General features: G+C 41.2%; 1 protein-coding gene across 6 annotated transcripts in view; it reads left to right on the top strand.

The window, feature by feature from the left end:
* LOC149153778 (uncharacterized) overlaps window positions 1-23,460 on the top strand; it is a 186,286-nt gene that overhangs the window by 79,101 nt on the left and 83,725 nt on the right. The window lies entirely within an intron of this gene.

Consider the following 23,460-nt stretch of genomic DNA (forward strand, 5'->3'; position numbering starts at 1 on the left):
TTTTGGATTGAGTTGAGGTTTTTTTGTTTGTTAAATTGTCAAAAATTCAATGTGTTATGTCATGTATGTAATTTTTTTAAATTTTTGTAACTTGCAATTCTTATTGTGCCATAGGTTTAACTTCAAAGTTCAAACTTTATCTTACATTAAAACTCAAGAGTTCAACCAAGTTACAAACATGCCAAGGAAATTGGACTCTCTGTGGGAATTTGGTGAACCTAATGGAGGGTTTGCTAGATTGAACTTGTATTGCAGGTTGTGTGGGCAGCATATGTCAGGGGGGTTTATAGATTGAAGTATCACCTTGCACAAATCCCCAGACATGATGTAGGGCCTTGCGACAATACAAATGTGGAAATCATCTGAAGAGCCATGAGATCATTGGAAGAATTAGAGCAAGAGAGAGTGGCTAAAGCAGAAATGAAGAAGCAACTTGCAGGGAGGGTGTTAGGCTCAGGTGAATATGGAAGTGGCACTAGTTCTACTTCAGCATCAATGTCTCCAACCAACCCTGTAGCTGCCTCATCATTTTTTGTCCATAGAACCATGCCTAGTTCACAACTATTTATCACTTCAATGCTTAAAAAAAATGAGAAAGAACAAGCTGACAAGTTGTTGGGCAAGTTTCTCCTTTGGAGTGATATTCTTTTCAACGTTGCAAGGAATAATCCATTTATCCAGCTTGCTGTTGATGCTATTGCAACTGTTGGCCCAGGGTACAAAATCCCTTCTTATGATGACTTTAGAGGCCGCGTTCTTCAAGATGAAAAGGTTGACTGCACCAAAAGATTGGAGGATTTTAGGGCATCATGGGCACAAACATGATGCACTGTGATGTTAGATGGTTGGACCGACCAAAAGGGGAGAACCCATATAAACTTCTTGGTTAGTTGTCCCAAGGGGACAATGTTTATGAAATTTGTTGATGCATCTTCACATATCAAAGATACACAAACTTTATGTGATTTGCTGGATGTGTTTATTTTGGAGGTGGGTGCAGAACATGTTGTCCAAGTCATAACGGTCAATGCTGCAAATTATGTTGCTGCTGGCGGGATGTTTATGGAGAGACATCCTACTTTATTTTGGACACCTTATGCTGCACATTGTATTGATTTGATGTTGGAGGACATAGGAAAAATTTCCTTTGTCAAAGATATTGTTGACTCATCAAAAAACATTACAAAATTTATATATAATCATGCATTTGTGCTTTAGCTTGATGAGAAAATTCACCAACAACAAGGAGTTGGTGCGCCCCGCCATTACACGGTTTGCCACCAGTTTCATATCTCTTCAATCCCTCTTGAATTCTACGTGGGATGTGAAGAGAATGTTTCTTTCAGATCAGTGGTGTGATTTGACAGTGAGCCGCAAACCAGAGGGAGAGGCCGTATGCAGATTAGTTTCTTACCAAGAAGACTTTTGGGCGGGAGTGCAGGAGATGTGCACCATTACTGAACCTTTGGTAAAGGTTTTCGATTAGTTGATGGTGAGAAGCCCACAGTGGGCTATTTGCATGAGGCCATGGACAGGGCCAAAGAATCCATTCAGGCCTACTATGATGATAAGGGAGATGAGGAGTTTCAGAAACAATTCATCCTATGGGAAGTGATTGATGAATGATGTAACAACACACTCCATCGTCCCATTCATGCTATAGGGATCTACCTGAACCCCACATTTTCTTACGCATGTGGGTTTGTATTTAATGCTGAGATCATGGATGGATTCTTAACCTGTGTTCAGAGGATGGTGCGATCTTCAACAGAACGTGCAGAAATCTCCAAAGTAATGGAGATATACAAGATGTCAGGTGGCACCTTTGGCTTTGAGATGGTTGTGATTGATAGGACAACTAAAATGCCAGGTATTTTTTAGTTTGTTTCAAATTTCATTGTCTCTTCAAGTTCATAACTTCATACTTTGCTTCAACTTTCAAATTTCATTTTTTTTCTTATGTTTATTTTATTTGTAATTTTGTTGTAGATGCATGGTGGAGAATCTATGGTGCTAGAGTACCCCATCTGCAAAAGCTTGCCATTCGAATCCTCAGCCAAACATGTAGCTCCTCAGGATGCGAGCGCAACTGGAGTGTATTTGAAAAAATACACAACAAGAAGCGCAACAGGTTAAACTTAAAACTTAAAATATTGCAAATTTCCAATTAATTTTTTGAATTCATTAAACAATATTTTTTTTATAATTATTATTTTATGATCTTTGTACAGGTTGGAGTCCCAACGACTTAATGACATGGTCTACGTCTACTACAATCTTTGATTGTGGGTGAGACAACTTGATAGGATACTTGATATGGAGGCCATATCATTGGATGGAATTGACACCATTGCTGCATGGAGGGTTGACGCCAAGAGGCCTCTCACGGAGTCTACCAATGATTGGTTAGAGCAGGAGGTAGTGGAAGGCGTAGAGGGGGAGGAGGAGGATGAGGAGGAACAACAGGAGGAGGAGGTGACACCACCTACCCAGGCTACCCCTGCCACTAGTAGAGGATGTGGTCTACCTCCTCTAGCTCCTACTTCTTCAGGTTCTAGAGCACAACAGAGTCCACTACCAACTCTATCGCATCTACATCTAGAGGGAAAGGGAAAGCTATTGCATTTTCTCGCAAGAGGGGCAGAGGAAATCAGTAGTATTAGACTTTAGTTATTTGGTTCATTTCATTGTATATGACATTATGACTCATGATATGAGATACATTATTATATTTTTTGTTGATATTTTGAGGTTGAGTTGGGACTCAGGAGTCGGGACTTACTATTCAAGACATGATTCACTGTTATGTGTGATGTAGCACTAGAAATGATATTACAATTTACACATCTTATATATTAGTTCTTTTATCATATTTATGTGTCAATGTATTTATTTTATGTTGTAGATGCTTTAGATATTAAAAAATTTGAAAAAAATGAATATCTTTGTATTGTATGATTTTTTCCCGATTATTTCCTGATTTTTACGATTTTTTTCCCGGTTATTTCCCTCGCCGATATTATCCCGATAACGATTTTCGCAACATTGCTCTGAAGTTCAAAATCAAGAATCATGGCATGATGAATTACTTTCTGAAGTTTGGAAAAGAAAATTTATATTGTGAAGCTATTGAAGAGTTTTTGGAAAGTGGAAATGCAAATCCTTGGACACTCCGATTAAATTTCAAGAATTTATGCACAAAGATATCTGTACCTGCCTTGGCAATTGACAGTTGATTGAAGCATTGTTGTCCTGTGTGAACACCCACATATATATATTTTGCATAGAATCTGAGTCAATTCATGATTGAGCCACTTCATACACATTGGGTTGCCGTCAAGCTCACTTCGAGATACTTGTATGGAATGATCAATTTGTGGGTCTAAGATATTCTTTCTATGATATGTGACTGCATGGATGTACTAATCATTATTGATGAGATGAGGACATCTGGGTGCTGCTTTATTATGACATCTACCATGATATTTTCGATGAAAAGTCCATAGCATTAAGCACAGTCGAGGTTGAGTACGATGGTGCTAGCATGGCTAGTTGTGAGGCAAATTGAAGAAACTCTATGGAAAGCTATTTTTAATAGGTTTTGGATGTGATAGTGATAGATTGCGATAATAATTAGTGGGATCCAATTGGCAGAGAATCCCGTATACAGCTGGGACAGATATCTTCATATATTGTGACAATGTTGCCATATAGGACAAGCTCAGGCTTGTGGTTGCTACCTTTGTGAGAGGGAGGATGAATAGGGTATCCTTTTTGTGATATATATTTGTTCTAATATAATATTTGATTTGATGTCCTACATCAACAAGAGACTGCTGCTATTGAAACATTATGATTAAACTCTTTAGTGAGTTGTTTAAGCCGACACTAGATATGAGCATGATGATATGTTTCTGATCTACAGAGAGCAGGACTGATCGAGGACACTGAGCTAGCTCTTCCCCCTATTTGAGCTCCCAGAGTGAGGAATTGAGATGCAGTGCTACTGGGGTTGAGGGATCTATGGACAGTAGAGTATCACCCCTATCTATTACCCATAGGGTTGGAGATGTTGCTCTCCTATCTTGGTCTATGCAGAGTATACCCCAGTTGGCATCATACCCACAAGCTAGGCTTGTTGGGAATACCTGTTATGCACTTGACTTGTGAGAAAACCAGAATACCAGAAATACGAAACAATATGGCCCGAAACACAGAAATATCACATGAAATGAGAGAAGCTGCAAAGATATTTTATTATTCAGAAGCAAGATACAATGTTCACTTGCCTCTTCGAGGGGGCAACCTCCAACAGAGGAAAGCTTAATTACAATAAGACTCGATACTTCTTCCCTTGTGATATAAGACTATTTATTGCTTTATGACATCCAAAACCCTAGCTACTAGTGGTCCCTTGCATAACATAGGTTAACCGTTTTATTTATTAACTATGACTCGTTTATAACTAATTGTGGCCCCTTTTCTATAATGCGGGTCAATCACTTACAATTAGCAGTGGATAGGGTTCCTAACTCAAAGTCTGTCTGTAAAAGCAGGCACCCTTGCCTTCCTTCTAGCTGGTGCTGTAGAGTGAGTTTACTGGCCCTCCTTCCCAGAGATATGGTCGGGTGAGCGATCACTTGCTATGCTTTCAACCTGAAACGAAAACCGAATCTCATTATATTACGTATATAATTCATGACCGGAAGATCCCGCTAAGAAGGTGCTTGAGCTCCCTCATATAGGAAGCATAATTACGTGTCTTGTTTAGTTCAAACGCGCCGCCCAAATCACTCCGTAAGCGGCGAGTTGGTCTCCGGTGCAAGTAGACTACTTTATTGGGAGGGAGCACCAGCAACAAAATGGATCGGAGAATCGTCAGCCTTTCCCTCCCTCTCTCTACACACGCTTTACAATTCAACTATGGACCTACTGCTCACGGATATCTAGTCAACCTGGGCTCTCTTCAAGCAGCTGGTACAATTCAACTATGAGCCTACCACGGGTTTCTATTCAACCTGGGCTATAGTCAATCAGCTGGGCCCAATAGCTAGCTTATCCCAAATGCTAAGCGGAACCTGCTACAGTTCTATCATCCACCTGCCCCAATGGACTCTGTTATCTCATCAACCTGCCTAAAGAATCTCAGTTACCTACTGCCCGTGGTTAGTTCTAGAATCAACCTGGCCTCATCACACCCAGTTGAGAGAGAGTGAGTGAGTGAGGTCCCCCATATGCCACGAGACGAGATAGTGATTGAGTTCTCCCTAGTTTCCATCATACGCGAGAGAGAAGGCCCCCAGAACTTGAAAGACTAGAAGGTTGTGATGGAGCTATTTGTTGGGTTCATATGATGTAAGGAAATCAGGATATTTCTTTTTCGCACCATCCCTCACCCATCGGAATGAGTGAGTGACTTCGTCCCTAAAGGACCCTTTAGGGGGCTCGACTGATAAGGATGCGTAAGCAGGCTCGACTGTTAAGGAGAGGACCCTTTAGGGGGCTCGACCATTAGGGAGAGGAGAGGAGAGATTGAAAGGCCAAAAGGTAGGAGGGAGAGGTAGGAGATGGCATAATGACATATATAATGATATATCTCTTTGTATACGATATTCTTCTCCAGTTTCAATTTACTTATTGGGCAACTGCCCACAGTTAGTGAAACCTGATGCAGTGAACCGAAAGGAAACAGTGACCATCTGCCCACCAGTTCCACCTACCTGCTGATCGATTGCTGCGTGCCCGTAGATCTCTTACGTTATTAATGCGGATAACTGCTTACGGGCTTTATTGACTCAACTGACTAACTATGACTCTGACGAGGCTTATTACATGAATAAGGGAGTTAGGGTTGGACCCTAACATGTCCCCCCCATCAAAAGCAGTGTTGTCCTCAAGGTTGAAGTTGCGAAAACTGCTGAAGAATATTGGCTGGTACCCATGTCACATCTTATGGAGAGGTATCTTTCCACTTGATGAGGACTTCCTTGATCGTGTGACTACGGAGATGTCTTTCACAAGTATTGAGGACCTGTTTAGGTCGGAGCCACAGTGAACCTTCCTCATTCAATTATGGCAGGCTGGTTTGAACCCTGCAATTGTTCCCCACAACTTTCTTGAGGTAGGATACATGGAAGACTGGGTGAATTTTTGAAGTAGTTAGCAGGGCCAATTTATAAGCGACTGCTCCTATATGCTGAAGTACCTGATAAGGTCCATAGAATTTTGGGGCTAGTTTTTGACAACCCTTTTCTTTGAAAGAGGTATGCTTATAAGGTTGGAGTTGCAGGAACACCTGGTCACCTATTTGAAATGACCTCTCTAAACGGTATTGGTTCGCCTGTTGCTTCATTCGATTTTGAGCTTGATGTAGATTATCTTTGAGATGAGCTATCATGGCGGAACAGTTCTGTAGGAGCTGATCAACTGATTGTACTTTGGACGATCTGGGTATACAAGAAGCTGGTGAAGGTGGTAGTTGGCCATACACTACCTCAAAGGGTGTCATCTTGGTGGCTTCATTATGGTTAGTATTATACCACCATTTAGCTAAAGGCAACCACTGTACCCATTGATGCTGCTTGTATGAGGTGAAGCACTGCAAATAGGTCTCCAAACATTTGTTGACAACTTCTGTTTGACCATCGTTTTGGGGATGATAGGCTATACTCATTTGGAGGTGTGTGCCTTGTAGCTTGAAAAGTCGCTACCAAAAATTGCTAGTGAAAGTGGGGTCTCGATCAGACATAATGGAAGTTGACATGCCATGGAGTTTGAATATTTGGTCCATGAAAACCCGAGCCACCAATGTTGGGGTAAATGGATGTGGGAGAGCAGAAAATTGAGCATATTTGGAAACTCTGTCAGCAACCACCATGATGACGGATTTGTTTCCTGACTTTGGGAGACTTGTAATGAAATCCATGGAAACATGTCTAGACTGAAGCAGGGAGTGGCAAGGGTTGCAAGGTACCCCATAACTTGATCGTTTCCCCTTTATTGTGCTGGAATACTTCGCATTTAGCTACAAAAGTAAGAATGTCATGCTTCATGCTGGTCTAAAAGAAAGAGCGACGTGTGTGTGCATAAGTCTTATGAAAGCCTGAATGTCCAACAATGGGAGAGGAGTGCAACTCTTCCAAGATGTGGGGTTTGAGGGTGGAGGTCAGGGCCAACACCACCCTATCCTTATAGTGGAGAACCTCATCCTTCCAAGAGTAATCCTCTGAGGAATTAGGATCTGCTCGTAATTTGTTAATGAGTTGGGACAAATAAGGGTGGGAGAACCATTCGTGATAGGATTCTTCAATCCAATTTGGTATGGGTAGAGAGAGGGATAACAGGGTGCCCTCGTCCTCAAACTGGTGTGATAAGGCATTAGTTGCTACATTGTCACGCCCCTTCTTGTAAATTATCTCATAATCATAACCCAACATTTTTGCAAGCCATTTATTTTGCTATGGCGACGATAGACATTGGTCTAGAAAATATTTTAGGCTATGATGGTCAGTGTGGATTTGGAAACGACGCCCCAATAAGTATGGTTTCCAAGTGTCTACTGCATGTAAGATGGCCATCATTTATTTCTCATACGTAGATTAACCCAGATGTTTGCCACTGAGTTGTTGACTGATGAGAGCCAATGGTCTACATTCCTGCATTAATACTGCGATAATGCCCGTACTTGAAGCATCACATTCAATCACAAAAGATTTGTTGAAGTCTAGTAAGGCCAATACTGTGAAATTCCTAATCGTCAAGGAACCCCTATTGCAGCAAATTTGATTCTACTTCACCTAATTTATTTTTTTTAACATACATTATCAAGTTATTCTTCTAAATACTGAAGCAAATTACTTCTGCAGCTACACTAATTAAATGTTTGATCTCATGAAACAAAAAACAGAGCAAAGAACAAGATACATAGGACACACTTATTTTTGGACACAATAGTCCCCGGAAAAACCCAATGTGGGAAAACCTGTGCAGCAACTCTGAGGGTTTATTATTATGCAGGAGAAAATTCTGAATACAAATCTAGGATGTTCAACTAGCAGTCCTTTACAGAGAAAATATTGGACAAAAGACTGGTGAAATGATCTCACCCTGTCACTAGAGAAATAGTGATTGATCCTCAGCTTTGGGAGGCTCTGCGTCACCCTCTGATGACCTCTGCGTCAAACTGCGTCACCCTTGCTAGGTATTACGCTGCCTCTCTACTCTGGATCTTCTGCTGGCTGAGAATTCGACTTTCTTGCCTCCAATCTCACACCCTGGCTCCTGACAACTACAAATCGAATTCCCTTTGCAAAATTTCGAATTCCCCTCACTGACTACGCTGCCTCTGCGTCAGCACTGCGTAGGCCAGCGTCAACCCTCCTCTGGACGTCTTTCTGTCCTCTCTCTGCCTTGTATTCTCCAAAAAGTCCTCGTGGATTCTCACTGCCCTTGTGTTGCAGAATGATCACCTAGTTTGAATTTCTCAGCTTTCTAGCCTCAGAAATCGAACTCCAAATCAATTTGTTCTCTCTGTGTGTTTTTTCAAATGAACCCCAAGCCTCCATCTTATACTTTTCTTGTTGATTCTTCAACGATTGAGATTAAGTCTCTAATCAACGGCTAAGATTAAAACATGACTTGATCCGCCTTCGAGATCATTCTCACCCATATTTTGGTTAATACCCACTAATATTTTCATTTCCCTAAGTTTAGACTTAAGAACTCCATTAAAAATATTAATTATTTTAATAAAATACAATTTGGGTGGAATTTCACCAAACAGTTTCTAGGTTCTTTAGAACTCATGTGCCTTAGCCTCTCCACCAATTTTCAAGGCTAGAGCACTTTCGGTGCTACCAAAACTAACACTCCCTCTTAGCGAGGAAAGTGCTCTAGCAACAATGTCCACTTGCATGTTGCTCTGTTTTTGAAGCACCTCCTTTCTGCACCGTCGCTGCCACCAACACTGTGTTGTTGCTGCTATTGTACCGCTGCCCATGACACTACCACTGCCACTGCTGCATCTGTACTACAACTCCCTCTCAAACGCTGCATCTGCTATGCTGCTAGCACTGCCACTGCTAACACTGCATTTGTACTACAACTCAGTTGCTAAGAGAAGCAACTGAAAAACATCCAAAATTAACTGAACTTAACTGTGTTCAACATAATACAATGAATGTTGGAATCTGACTGCTACTAGTCTCTGACCCTATGAATCTTCTGCGTTGTTGTTGACTTCTGCACTATGCCAACTGCACTGCTGCCAACCTTGCTCTGCGTTGATTAGTCTTTGGTCCCAAGCTACTGCATCTGTCCTCCAAACAATCCACTGCATCATCTGACACTAAGTCCATCTCACTACTGCTGAATCTTGGGCTCTCGTAGCAAGGAATTGATCCAAGAGGTGGACTCCTCAAGGATCCTGCCCACATGTAGTCCTCCCAACTACAACTCAATATCGCCCCATTTCCCTCCTGGAGATGCGTGGGCACTCATGGCAAACTCATCCTCGTCTATCTTCGTGGCTGCAACCTTTGGATCATGCTTCTCATCCTTATCCTTTTGCTTCAAAGGACATTGAGATGCAAAGTGACCCATCTCGCCACATCTGAAACATTTCACCTTCGAAATGTCCTTCTTCCGCTTCTGCTTATGCTGTCCCTTCGATGCTAGAGCTGTGCTTTCCTCCTCTTCCTTTATCTTCGTGCCACTCCCACTGCTGCCATTGAGGTTGACCTTCACTAGGTCACTCCTTAACTCATCATGTTGAAGAGCCGCCCACATCTCCTCCATTGAAGGTAGTCTTTCCCTGCCCAATATGCTTTGGACGAAGACTTGCCATTCATCCGAGACTCCATTCAGGGCTATCCTCACCATCGCAGTTGACTGAGGAGTGGACCCCACTACAAGCTGGTCTTTGGTGTCCTGAAGACGTTGAAGATAGGAGTTAACTCCTCCTTTCTGCATCAAAGTCCGCTGCAACTTCTACTCTAAATACATCTTCCGCTGTTTGGAAGAGCCTTCATACAGAGACGACAAGGCTTCCCACATCTCCCGGGTTGTATCCTTGCCCTGCAAGTGTGAGACCACATGATCTCGAACTCCATTGAGAATGAGCCTCTTTGCCTTCCCCTACTCGGCCTTGTACTTCTTCTTTTGATTGTTGTCAGCAGGAACAGCTACAACACTTTTGACGTAGGCCTCGAGATCATATTCCTCCAGAACAACTAAGATTTTGGTCTTCCATATGATATAGTTGGAGGCTCCGTCCAACCTGTCTTGATCTCTGAGCCCATGCGATGCCATCTCATCCAACTGTCGAACTAACTCCTCTAGTCACTGCTTAGCACTGCTCAGCTGCTCAACAAGTGAAAAATTTGAACTTTCTGGCGGAAAGTTTTATGAGGAGAAAATTCATGAAACAAAAAACAGAGCAAAGAACACGATACATAGGATACACTTATTTTTGGACACAATAGTCCACGGAAAAACCCAATGCGGGAAAACCAGTGCATCAGCGCTGAGGGTTGATTATTATGCAGGAGAAAATTCTGAATACAAATCTAGGATGCTCAACTACCAATCCTTTACAGATCAAATACTGGACAAAATACTAGTGAAATGATCTCACCTTGTCACTAGAGAAATAGTGACTAATCCTCAGCTCTAGAAGGCTTTGCGTCACCCTATGATGGCCTCTACGTCAAACTGTGTCACCCTAGGTAGCTTCTGCATCACCCTTGCTGGGTATTACGTTGCCTCTCTGCTCTGGATCTTTTGTTGGTTGAGAATTCGATTTTCTTGCCTCCAGTCTCACACCTTGGCTCCCAGCAACTGCAAATCGAATTCCCTTTGCAGAATTTCGAATTCCCCTCACTCACTGCGCTGCCTCTGTATCAACATTGTGTAGGTCAACGTCATCCCTCCTCTGGATGTCTTTCTGTCCTCTCTCTGCCTTGTATTCTTCGGAAATTCCTTCTCCCGGATTCTCACTACCCCTGTGCTACAGAATGATCACCTAGTTCGAATTTCTCAGCTTCCTAGCCCCAGAAATCGAACTCCAGATCAATACGTTCTCTCCGTGTGTTTTTTCAAATGAACCCCAAGCCTCCATCTTATACTTTTCTTGTTAAGTTTTCAACGGCCGAGATTAAGTCTATAATCAACGACTAAGATTAAAACATGACTTGATCTGCCTTCTAGATCATTCTCACCCATATTTTGATTAATACCCATTAATATTTTAATTTCCTAAGTTTAGACTTAGGAACTCCATTAAAAGTATTAATTATTTTAATAAAATACAATTCGGGTGGAATTGCACCAAATGATTTCTGGTTTCTTTAGAACTCATGTGCCTTAGCCTCTTTACCAATTTTGAAGGCTAGAGCACTTCCGATGCTACCAAAAACTAACAATTACTAGAGTGGACCACATGGCCTGTTTGAGAGCCAAGAAGGCTTGTTGAGCTACGTCAATCCAAGGAAATGAATTTTTATTGAGAAGATTAGTGAGGGGTCGAGCAATGCATCCATAATTGCGGACAAATCGCACGATGGTAGCCCATGAGACCCAAGAATTCCCGCAAACTCTTCAAGGTTTTTGGTTGGGGCCAATCTTGCATTTCCTTAATCTTTTTTGGTTCAACCCTTACTTCGTCATGACCCACAATGTGTCCCAAATACTCTACTTCTTCCATGCCAAAGGAGCACTTGGATAATTTGACAAATAATTTGTGATCTTGGAGAAATTGCAATATTTGGTCAACATGTTGAAGGTGTTTGTCCCATGTTATGTTGTAGATGAGAATGTCATTGAAAAAGACCAGGACAAATTTTTTGAGATATGGTTTTAGAAGGTGGTTCATGAGGCTCTAAAAAGTGGATGGAGCATTACAAATACCAAATGGCATGACCAAGAATTCATAATGGCCTTCATGAGTTCAGAAAGTTGTCTTGGGAATGTCAACTTCCTTCATGTGTATTTGGTGATAGCCTGAGCGGAGGTCTAGCTTGGTAAAAAATTTAGCACCATGCAGTTCATCAAGCAGATCATCAACTACTAGAATAAGAAATTTGTCCTTGATAGTGAGCTTGTTAAGGGCCCTAAAGTCGGGACACATGCGCCATTCTCCATCTTTCTTTAGAACCATGACCATTGGAGATGAATAAGGGCTGGTGTTGGGACGAATAACACTGGCTTCGAGGAGTTCCTTGATGATTTTTTCAATTTCATTCTTTTGTGCAAAAGGATATTGATATGGGTGTACATTTGGCAACTGGGCACCCAGGAGCAAAGGGATGCTATGATCATGTTCACCCCTAGAGGGTGGGAGCTCCTTAGGTTTGTCAAAGACCCATTGGTGGCGATCTAATACTTGTTGCATATCAGGATGAATATGAGGAGGAGTGGATTCAATGGCCTAGATGGCATTAAATTGGGCTACTATCCCATGATGGCCCTTTTTTAAAAGCTTCTCCATTCAATGCGAGTTGATGATAGTAGGAGCACCTGCTTGGAGTCCCCTCAATGTATGAGTGTGGCCGTTTTGCTTAAAGCTCATATATAACTCTTGGAAATCCATTGTGATAGGGTCCAGTGTGCAGACCCATTTAGCACCAAGGACAATGTCGCAACCACCCATTTCAATGGCAAACATGTGGGTTTTGAGATGATAATCTCTCATCTGAAACTTAATATTTTCATAGCGTCCCTAACATTTCATGGTCCCCCCCATCAACGATAAGGACTTGGAAATTAGATACCACCGTACAAAACAATGAACAACTTCTGCTACTCTCTTATGGACAAAGTTATGTGTGCTGCCACTATAAATCAACACCACTATTGGCCGATGTTTAATAAAACCTCGGATTTTGAGAGTCTGGGGCGAAGAAATTCCAACCAAGGCATGTAGTGATATAACCGACTCATCTGGCGTAGCTGTGAGATCATTGTCTGGGTCAGTTTGGGGTTCACCTGCTTCTTCCTCAGGCACTTCAGTGGATGGAGCTTCATCAACTAAGTTGTTTTCAGTAGCATCAATTTGAAAGAATTTTGGTTCCTTGCATTTATGTCCTGGGGAGTACTTGTCATCACAGTAGTAGCAGAGTCCTTGTTTCCTTCTTTCGGCCATTTCTGCCGGTGACACCTTTTGAACCTTAAGTGTTTGGTTGGGGCCCGTAGCTTGCGTGGGACATGCCTTTGCGACGAAATTTGGACAATTGGACTGGGCATTTAAGGCAACTTCTACATCTAAGGCCTTGCAACATGCGTCCAACCAAGTAGCTGGGTGATGCATTCGAACATGGGTTTAAATGGCTTCCTGTAGGCCATTGATGAAACATTCCAAGTAAAAGGCATCTCCTAGTCTTTCAGTTTTGATGGCCAATTGTTCAAAAGCTACAATGTAGTCCTTTATTGTACCTATTTGCTTGAGCTTAGTGAGACGACCCAAAAAGTGAGATTCTCGATCAAAGTGGTCACAAATGGCTTTTGAGAACATGTTCCAAGTTGGCCTCCCTGGATAACATTTTTGATGCCACTGCCACCACTTCCATCTCTCTTGGTCCAAGTAAAGGGCTCCCACATGTAGTTTAGTTCCATCCTCCCAGATATTATTAAGGAGGAAATATTGTTCCATTTGTGCCACCCATACTGCGGGGTTAGAGCCATCAAATTTGTACATGTCCAACTTGGGTGTTCGGTGGCTCAAAGATTGGTGATCTCCATGGAAATGAATGTGATGGTTGGATTCTCCTTCTATGTGTGCATCAATACTATGTTCTTCCCTTATGGGTTCACGACGCGTCTTTATAGCTTCTGCTATTTGTGCGAGCTGGGTGGTAATGGACACCTGGAAGTCATTGAATTTTTTCTTGGGTTTGTCGACCTTCTCAATAGCCCTTTCCACGGCCATAACTTGAGACCTAGTACCGAGGAGTATGCTTGGAAAGAGGGCAAGCTCGCGAGTCTAGTGACGCGGGTCCCTTGAAGCTGCATCAGCAAAAATTTGGGACCACCTAAAAATTGGGGGCTTATAGGTGAATGGTACCACTGTGACTAGCTCATCGTCCTGAATCTTATGGGCTAGGTCTCTTGCAAGCATCTCGAGATGGCCTAGACTTTTTTTCTACTCCGAAAGGAGTTTTATTCCCCACTGATCAATATTGCAGTGGCCGAATTCCAGAAAGCTTGATACTTCCAAATCTCCTTGCGAAAATTAGTGCCGAACTGTAGTAACAGAAACATCAAGGTCTTGGTACTGCAAAATGTGCTGCAACATTCTGATTTGGACTATGGTGGCCAAAACCCTCATTGCACAAAGAGTTTGATCTGCGTTGTGAAAATCCCAACTACTGAATCTGGTTTGTACGTCGGCAACAAAACCCTAACTGCTAGATCTGATTTAGACAATGGTAGTTGAACCCCAACAACTGGATCTGATCTGGACGAAAAGGTAGGGGGCGATCTTTAGATAGTTGAGGGAACTATGGTCTCAAAGGAGTGTCAGGTGCTACAAATTGCCATATACTCAGGGGTCGAACAATTGTACTCGGCCCAATCTTTCAAGGTGCTAACTAAGGAGGATTGACCACACCATTAGCCGTGCTGCCCAACTAACCTATTGTATGTGCGAGTAATCTCCCTTAGTGCTATTCTTAGTGTACTATAGCAGCAAGATGATCGACGACTTATCTAAGGTTAGGTTTTAGGTTACCCTAGGGGGGCTTCCAATATACCCAAGGGTACGTGGAAGTGCAGTTCGTGTGTGGTTTTGTCTAATGTGCTACTACTCGAAGGGGTACCCACAGGGGTTACAAGGGAGTCCAACAAGCGTGACCACCTATAATAGTTCCTACGTGCATGCCTCCCCAAATCCGCAGGTTTATGCGTTCAATGACAGATCCTGTGGTTTAAAGACGCTAAAACATGTCTCTAGCCTAATTTTTTTTTTGCAAAAATTGGAGGTACATCTAGCCCTAGAAAGTGCTCTGATACCACTTGTTATGCACTTGACATGTGAGAAAACTAGAATACCAGAAATACGAAACAATATGGCTTGAAACACAGAAATATCACATGAAATGAGACAAGTTGCAAAGATATTTTATTATTCAGAAGCAGAATACAATGTTCACTTGCCTCTTCGAGGGGGCAACCTCCAACAGAGCATAGCTCAATTACAATAAGACTTGATACTTCTTCCCTTGCTATCTAAGACTATTTATAACTTTATGACATCCAAAACCCTAACTACTAGTGGTCCCTTGCATAACACAGGTTAACCACTTTATTTATTAACTATGGCCCATTTATAACTAATTGTGGTCCCTTTTCTATAATGCGGGTCAACCACTTACAATTATTATTAATGCGGATAACCGCTTACAGGCTTTATTGACTCAACTAACTAACTATGACTCTGACGAGGCTTATTACATGAATAAGGGAGTTAGGGTTGGACCCTAACAATACCACTCACCATCTGGCCAACGGGTTGGGAGAGTGCTTGGAGGTGTGTCACCCAAGTTGATTATGATACATGTGTTCTACCACATGACTTTTAAGGGTCATTGTTGGGAAGATCAGTGGGCAATATGATGGATGAGACATTGCATTGACACAGGGTGGGAGATGGTTGCTCCCCTATGCAATGACTCCTATTGCTCTACATAGGGTGGAAGATGTTTGCTCCCCTATGAGATGACTTGGGGTGAGAGTGTCCAATAGGACCTGCCCCACAGTCATGGACATTAGGTGAGAGTGTCACATATGACCTTCCTCATTGTCATTTTGGGTTGAGACTAAGCTCCGTGATGTGGTTTTAGGTTGAGATGTGCTCCCTGATGTTTCCCAGGTAGTAGCATTGGGCTCCCTGTTGGCAGTGATTCTGGGTGGTAGTAGTGGCTCCTCGATGAATAGAGGGTGGTAGTTGGGGCTCCCCTCCAATTTCAAATTCTTCTTTTAGATTCGAGAATGTTGAACGTATGAGCAAAGGCAATCAAGAGATAAGCAAAGATGAGTAGAGATGAGCAGTGATGACATTTGATGATGAGATAGTTGAGATTGGATACGATTTGATGACAAGATACTTGCAATGATTACGTGGTGCAGTTGGAATTTCTCCCTATCTGAGAGGGAGTGTTGATTTGGTAGCTTAATGACAAATTCCAACCATGGGACGAGATTCCTCTTTTTGAGAGGACAAATATTGACTATTGAAGCACTCAATTTGGACAAGGGAAAGTGTATTTTTGAATTAAAGCCCACATGTGCACATTTGATTAGGTTGGCCCTAAAGCAAATTGGACACCCTTGGAAGGTTATAAATACAAGTCAAGTGACCCTCATTTGGACATCATCATGAAACATTCTTCTATTCTCTTCTTTGGTTTTGGCTCGCACAGGTATGAGGCAGGTCCACGGAGAATTGGTTCATATGAAGTTGAAATTACAGGGTCCGAAGTTTGCATTTCTGTTTTAGGGTTTTGAGCCTCAGCCACAATCATGCCACTGTGAAATTTCAATTGCAACTGCATGTAGGCCGGCTCATCCGTGTAGCTGAAGCCTTTAAGCCGCACGTACATCATGCCATCCTTGTAGTGGGGACCTAAGGTTTGAATTTTACAGTTGATCGAATATTTCGTTAGTTGACCGCAGAGTTCGGTTGTTGATCGTAGACATTAACAGTTATCCGCAAGCTTTTGAATCAGGGTTTTGATATTGGCATTGTTGGGTTCATCTCATGATGTTGTTTAGTTGATTTCGCTGGATATGATATTGGTTGAAGATATGGATCATTGTACTCTCTTTTGTTGAATCATTCAATGACAATCTAATTTGAAAGGGTTTTCCACTTAGTGGGTTTTGCCCTGATCTCTGACCAATCCTGGTGTCTCTATGTGTGAATGCTTTTTTTCTATTGTTCTGTTATGTTCCACTGCATTGATGATGATATTATTCTTTCTATATAGTTGCTATGGGTTGAATTTAATATGTAATTTGAAGAAATGCAATTATCTAAAGCAAAGAACAATATAGCCCTAAGAAAAATTAATACAGTGTTCATTAATGCGGGTTAGGCTTGGTTGTATGGTGCACATTATCCATGTTGCTCTGCAGCATTGAACGTTGTGTGACTGTGGATATACATCGTTGGATTATTACCATTAATAATCCTACAATGCATATCCAAATTCACACAACATTCAATGCTGCGTAGTAGGGTGAATATTGATTGCTTGGTTGTATGGTTTGGTGCGAATGTAAGGATGCAATAAAAAACCAATGTACAATAGATTAGTTATAACTATTCAACTGAGTGGAAGATATGAATGTGAAAGGTGTGGGTGGTGGCTGGTTATATGGTGGCTGGGGTAAACTCGGTGGTATGACAACAGGGGGTGTAGTTGTGTGTAGAATTTGTACAAGAGGTGATGGTAGTAGGGTGGCAGCGATGAATATAAAACATAGGTGATAATTTTACGAGGCTACAACAAGTGACTAACTGTATGGCGGTTGTATTGTCCTGAAGAACAAGTCTGCGGAATTTGGAAGTACAAATGTTGTATGATGGAGTATGACTAGCTATACAACGATTGGATGGTGGCTAGTACAAACAGAAGTATGGCAATGGATTTTGTACAAAGTGTTATGGGAAATCATATAGACACATGGAATAATGGTGACTGTACGACGTTTGACAATTGTACAATGTCAAATGGTAGTGGAATTTCGCTAATACTAGTGTTATAATAATTTTTGTTATACTTGAACTTTTGTAATATAAAATATCGATTGATAAAATGATAGGTAAGACAATGGTGATACAATAACCCTCATGATGGTTTACTTTGGCATTGACTGGTCATGAGCTGAAAGGGTACATAGCCCTTGATTTTTCATTAATTGATTAACTTATTATCATTTATGTATATAATATATAGGAGTTGTTAAAGCTATATTTGGCTATGCTTTAGCAATAGATTTTGGTAGGTTTGTGATGGGTTCTTGAAAACACCTTTGACAACAATCAATGTGAGAGTTACATTGTGATACATACAAGAATATAAATATAAATAAATAAATAAATAATAGATAAGTATAATTAGTAATAATGAAAGGACATTTCTCAATGGACATGATTCTTAATGAAAGGGCACTTCCACCTAGGTATATATATGGGGCCATCATTTGTAATTCTCATCATATATTTTTACTCATACATTTATATATATTATTTATTTACCCAAAATGAATATCTTTATATTCCAAATATTTTAGATATTTAATTCGTGAGCCAGGTTTGGTTGTCACACTTGGTATCAGAGCTTCATTTTCTGATTCCGGCCTTTGGCCATACAAGCTTTTAGCCACACATTCAAAATTTTCAAAGCTTCTTATATCTGAACCACGTAAAAAATAAAGAACCAAAGAAAACAAAAAAAAGGGCTTTGGTATTCAAATCTCTTGTTTAATGAAGATATATTCTAGTGAAGAAATAACAAATCAAATCTATTTCTAAAGGAAAAAGGTATTTTTGAAAAAGTGTATAAAATACTCATTTGCTATCGTATGATCCACCACATTTCGATTTGAAGGGACGTATGTTTAATCAAGCCACCTTACCAATTTTCATCGCTGCAGTTAATTTATTTTCCATACATTGTTGTTGATTGGAGGTGCCATATAACTAAGCTGCCAAATTTTCATTCAACAATCACTATACACTATTCTACAAACCGTCGTACTGTCAAATCACATTCAGACCATACAGTCACTGCCAGGCTACGATTACACCATCACCACACTATTGTACACATTGATTTGTTGTAGGTAGTACAATGTTCGATTGCTGTTGTTGGTCCGTACAAAAAATTAAAATTGATCGTATGATAAACTCTCGTTCACCTGGTAATCCGTACAGTTGTTAAAAAATCGATTGGTTCATATGTAGTCATACATCATTGTTTAAATTGTACAACTAAATGTCGTAAAGCCTCCACATCTCTCACCTATATCGTATGATCTAATGTGATCCAACCTACACAACCTATTCGGTACCATGTACCCTGTTGCATCCAACATATTAATTGGACACACCATAAATTGAATCTGTATAGCAAATTTACCTTGCACTGAACGATTTCACAATTAAAATTTTTGTATACTTCGTACGTATTAATATTCCATGTGACCCATCTTTATTGTCACATACTTTCATGGCAAATTTTTTAAATTTAAATAAAGAAGTGTTAAATTAAAAGAAGGGATGTTTGGACATTGACTGGAAAAATGCCCGAACTTGTGACATGCAAAGCACTTGACTTTGCTCATGTCCTTATCCTTTTTATTCTGTGAAGCTCCACCTCCGTTGTAATTCTACTTTGCCTTCCCTTGTGTAGCAAGAGCAAGCTCATCTTTCTCCTCACTACCCTTTCACTGTCCTCCAGTGAATGAGTTCTTCGAGATCTCCCTTTGGATGAAGTCATCCCACAACCGACCCCAATCAAGAAGTTGTTGCCTAGCAAGGATCCCATCCACATAGGTGGTTCAATGCTTAACACAACCCTTAAGAGCAACATTCACCAACTTCGAATCAATCACAGTTTACCCAACAACTGTAAGCTCATCATGAGCCTGCTGGATCCTCATGAGGTAAGATGGTATTGTCTTTGATCTATTCATCCTAATGTTGTATAATTTCTCCCACATCACCATCTTCCTTTTTTTGTTTGTGCTTTGATAAGAATTGGTTAGGCTACCCACATCTGAAGTCCTGTGTCTTTCCTTGATATGTGAGGTCCAAGGAATTATATGATCCCTCACAACATCCAAATTTATACACCTTGCTTTCATATCCTTGAGATTATACTCCACTGCAAGGTTGGATTTGAAGGAACCTAAATGTTTGTGTTCACAAGATCAAGGCTGCTGGGAAGTGGGAGCGGGGAGCAACAATTTTTAGAAGCTTACAAGTCGGGAGCGATTTTGGGAGCGTTTTTTATATAATATATATTTTTATATATTTTGATGCATATATGTCAACAAAAGCATGTAGAATGATGAATTATTTATAAAAAGCATAAAAGCATGGATTAAACCATATAACATCAATCATCTAGTAGTTATAATCTTCATCAACCACAGGTCCATAAGTTACAACATTTCGGTTCTCATCATGTTGGGTGTGGAGCCTGATTATCTTTCTGATTCAGAGGTCTTTTTTCGGTAGCGTTTGGATCCTAGTCCCAGATGCGGGGGGGGGGGGGGGGGGAGGGGGGGTTTTACGCCCCCACTTGTGTTCCAAGGGGGTCGCTTTTGAGCCCCCTTGCTGGGGGTTCGGAAGAATTTTTTGATAAAATTGCCTTGTAAAATATTGTAATTTTGTAGTCAATCTGAATTGTTCATTAAGTGGAAGATTTGATGATAGAAGTCATGTTAATTTAGTGTTTTTTCCCTAGAAGGTAACCCTTCTTTTGTATGAGGGAATTGTGTTGCGACTGGGTATTATTCTGTATCTATTACTATCTTTCACTAGCACTTGATCACAAGTTTTGACTCATATAATGTTATTTTCATCACATGGCATAATCTTGTAGAGATGCTTTCTTACACAAGTATATGAACTAGTTAGGTTGTTTTACAATGGGAGCATGTAAAATTTGTTGTTCCAACCTTTTTCCCTCTCACTAGTTTTGTTGCATACTTTTACAAGTTTTTTTTTCGAAGAAAGGGTAGGGTGCAATTTTTTTTTTTTGTGGTAGCGCACACTCTCGAAAATTGCCCAAATGGGAGTGATTCAAGAGCGTGCTCCTTGATAACTTTCGTTCAGAGTGCGCTTCGAAAGCGGGAGTGGGGGCACTCCCCTGCAACACTGAGTGGGCCACACCTCATTGTTGTCCCTTGCTCTAGTTTTTGCCTGACCTGCTATATTTTGAGGAAACAAGACCATTAGGAGGATCACATTGGTCATCCCAATTGTCCCATCAACTTGGGGGGTAGGTAGAGATCTACACTAATTAGGGCTCCATATTTGTGAGAACTGAAGTTTCATCTTGGTCTCCTCTCGATGGGTTGATTGACCTCCTTGAGACATGTAAGGCATTGTCGTTCCAAATCCTAGAACAGACATTACTAGTCAAACAAACACATCAACTCTAGAAAATCCCGAATTTGGGCTCCGTTTGCCTTGAACAAATTACAAAGCCCTCAAAGGTGAAACATGCCTCCAAATATGTATAAATGCATTATCCAATGTGCCCTCAACCCAAAGGGACTGAAAAGATGAAAATGCCTCCAAATATGTGAATCATGCTTTGAAAAATGTGTCTTTACCCCAAAATATGTCTCCAAAGTTGAAATACACCTCCAAATATGTGGACTCTGTTCAACATTAAGTAGGCCTTTAACCGTGCCAAGTGCAATTGAGTGCTACATTGCATCCTTTCAAGTAGGATATGTTTCCTTGAATCCCATTCCTTGCTAGGTGCCATGCTTTGGGCCTCCAATGAGGTGGAGCATTCTTCATTTCCAAAGCTGATTTGACATTTGCTTTCCATAAAGTATGTCTAGGGCATCTCCCAAGCAAGGGCATTAATCTCTTTAGTTTCTCTTCTAAATCACATGTCAAACCATGTGGTTTTGGGGTCTCAAGTTCAATCCATGAGTTGGGTGTTCCATCAATGATGCAACACCATGGTAATATAGGACAAGGTGCATGGTTTCTGAGTCACTTGTGTGATATTCCCATTTGGAAATATTGCTAAGGGAAATATCAATCTTGCCCAATTTTGTCTTATTTCATGTTTGCACTTAAGAGATGTGGGTTCAGAGGTCCCACATGAGTTTTGGGATTAAGTGGTGGCCCAAATATTAGGAAGGAAGGGAAATATCACAGCTCTAGTGGAGCGTGGGGGCCACCCCATGGAGAATTACGTTCCACATGTGGAAGACGCTCTCATTGAAGCGAAGTTGGTGGGGAAAGTTGAGCTAGGCTCACATGGGCATTTTGGAGGCTCTTTGATAAATAGAGCAAGAGGCACTCATTTTGGTCATTCAATCATCTATTCAGAGATTGTGTTTTTGACATAGCATGCTTGAGCTGAAGCCAAGTCTGTAGTGTTGTTTAGCACACGAGTGTCTCTGAGCGGAGGTCTCAACCCTTGCTTCGGTGGACTTAGAGTGCCAATCCAAGGAGAGAGTCCTACCTATACTAGTTCGTACCAGCGGTAGGGAGTGCAAGTTTGTGGAGAGGATTGGCAGCAACAGCACAGGGATTGTGTAGTTCTTGGAGGAGGCATGCTTGGAGGTTGAGGAGTGAAGGGAGTTAGGGGGCTGAAACTTGAGGTGGAGTCCGGGGAAGTGTTGTGGGAGTTTTTCCAGCATTTTGGCAAGTAGCAAATGCAACATTTGCTACAGGTTACATCTTCTGCTTGTGGAGGAGGGCCAAGCATTTGGGGGTCAATTTTGGAGCGTCAAAACTAGGACAAACCCTTTTTGGGTTTTTCTGGGTTTATTGAGGAGAGGCCAAGATTAATTTGGCAGAATTTTTTGGGCAGATTTGAGGGGTCAAATAGGGGCCCCAACTCAGCCAGCAGCTAGAGGAGCTAGGGGAAAATTGGGCCGAAATTCCAAGGTCAACATTTGGCCAATTCCTTCGTGGGTTTTTGTGGGTTATTGGTGGAGAGCCCAAGGTTAATTTCCCGGAATTTTCTGAGCATCCGAGGAGGCCCTAGTAGCAGTTCTTTGCAGCCAACAACATATTTTCTAGGTAGTTTCAGTGCAGAGCTAGGAGAGAGCAGCAGCAGATTTGAGAGGGATTTCTTATTGTTCATTTGGGCTTTAGCTAGCTTGCCTTGAGCAAGCCCAGGTGCACTCTTTCCAGCGCCACATTGTACCCTCTTATTTATTAATAAAATGGCTTAGATCAACGCAGTTCATGGACATTTCTGGTTGTTAAATGTGCTGTAAATTTTTGTATGTGTTTCTGCTATGTTTGCTTTGTTTAACATTGTATATTTCCATTAGGAATATTACAAGTTGTCACAACCTGCAATTTTCACTGAGCTCTCATGGATTCCCACTATGTTGGTGAGAAAGATGCCAATGAAAACGTGAAATACAATTTTAGTTTAAGTTGGGTTGGAAAATGTTGTGGTCCATGATTTGAGGAGAATTTGGAAGCACTCATCTCTACTGATTTTAACTATGGAGTAGTAACCTTTTCAGGTTAGTATTACAATCTGCAAAATGTTGATTCTGCATTTGCTTCAAAGTGGCACCAACTGATCAAATATAAAACATGGCTTTGAATAGTGTGCGTGTGTGTATATATATATATATATATATAGTACTGTTTTATCCTCGGCATTTGAATCTATCTGGCACTTTATGCTTTACTGAACTTAAGACCCTTTGGTAGTCTAGTTTACTTCCTTTTGTAGAACTTTGGGC

Source organism: Pinus tabuliformis, chromosome 9 (genome assembly GCF_031772625.1).
Source record: "Pinus tabuliformis cultivar Carrire ecotype Pingquan chromosome 9, CPIR1, whole genome shotgun sequence".
NCBI classification, from domain to species: Eukaryota; Viridiplantae; Streptophyta; class Pinopsida; order Pinales; family Pinaceae; genus Pinus; species Pinus tabuliformis.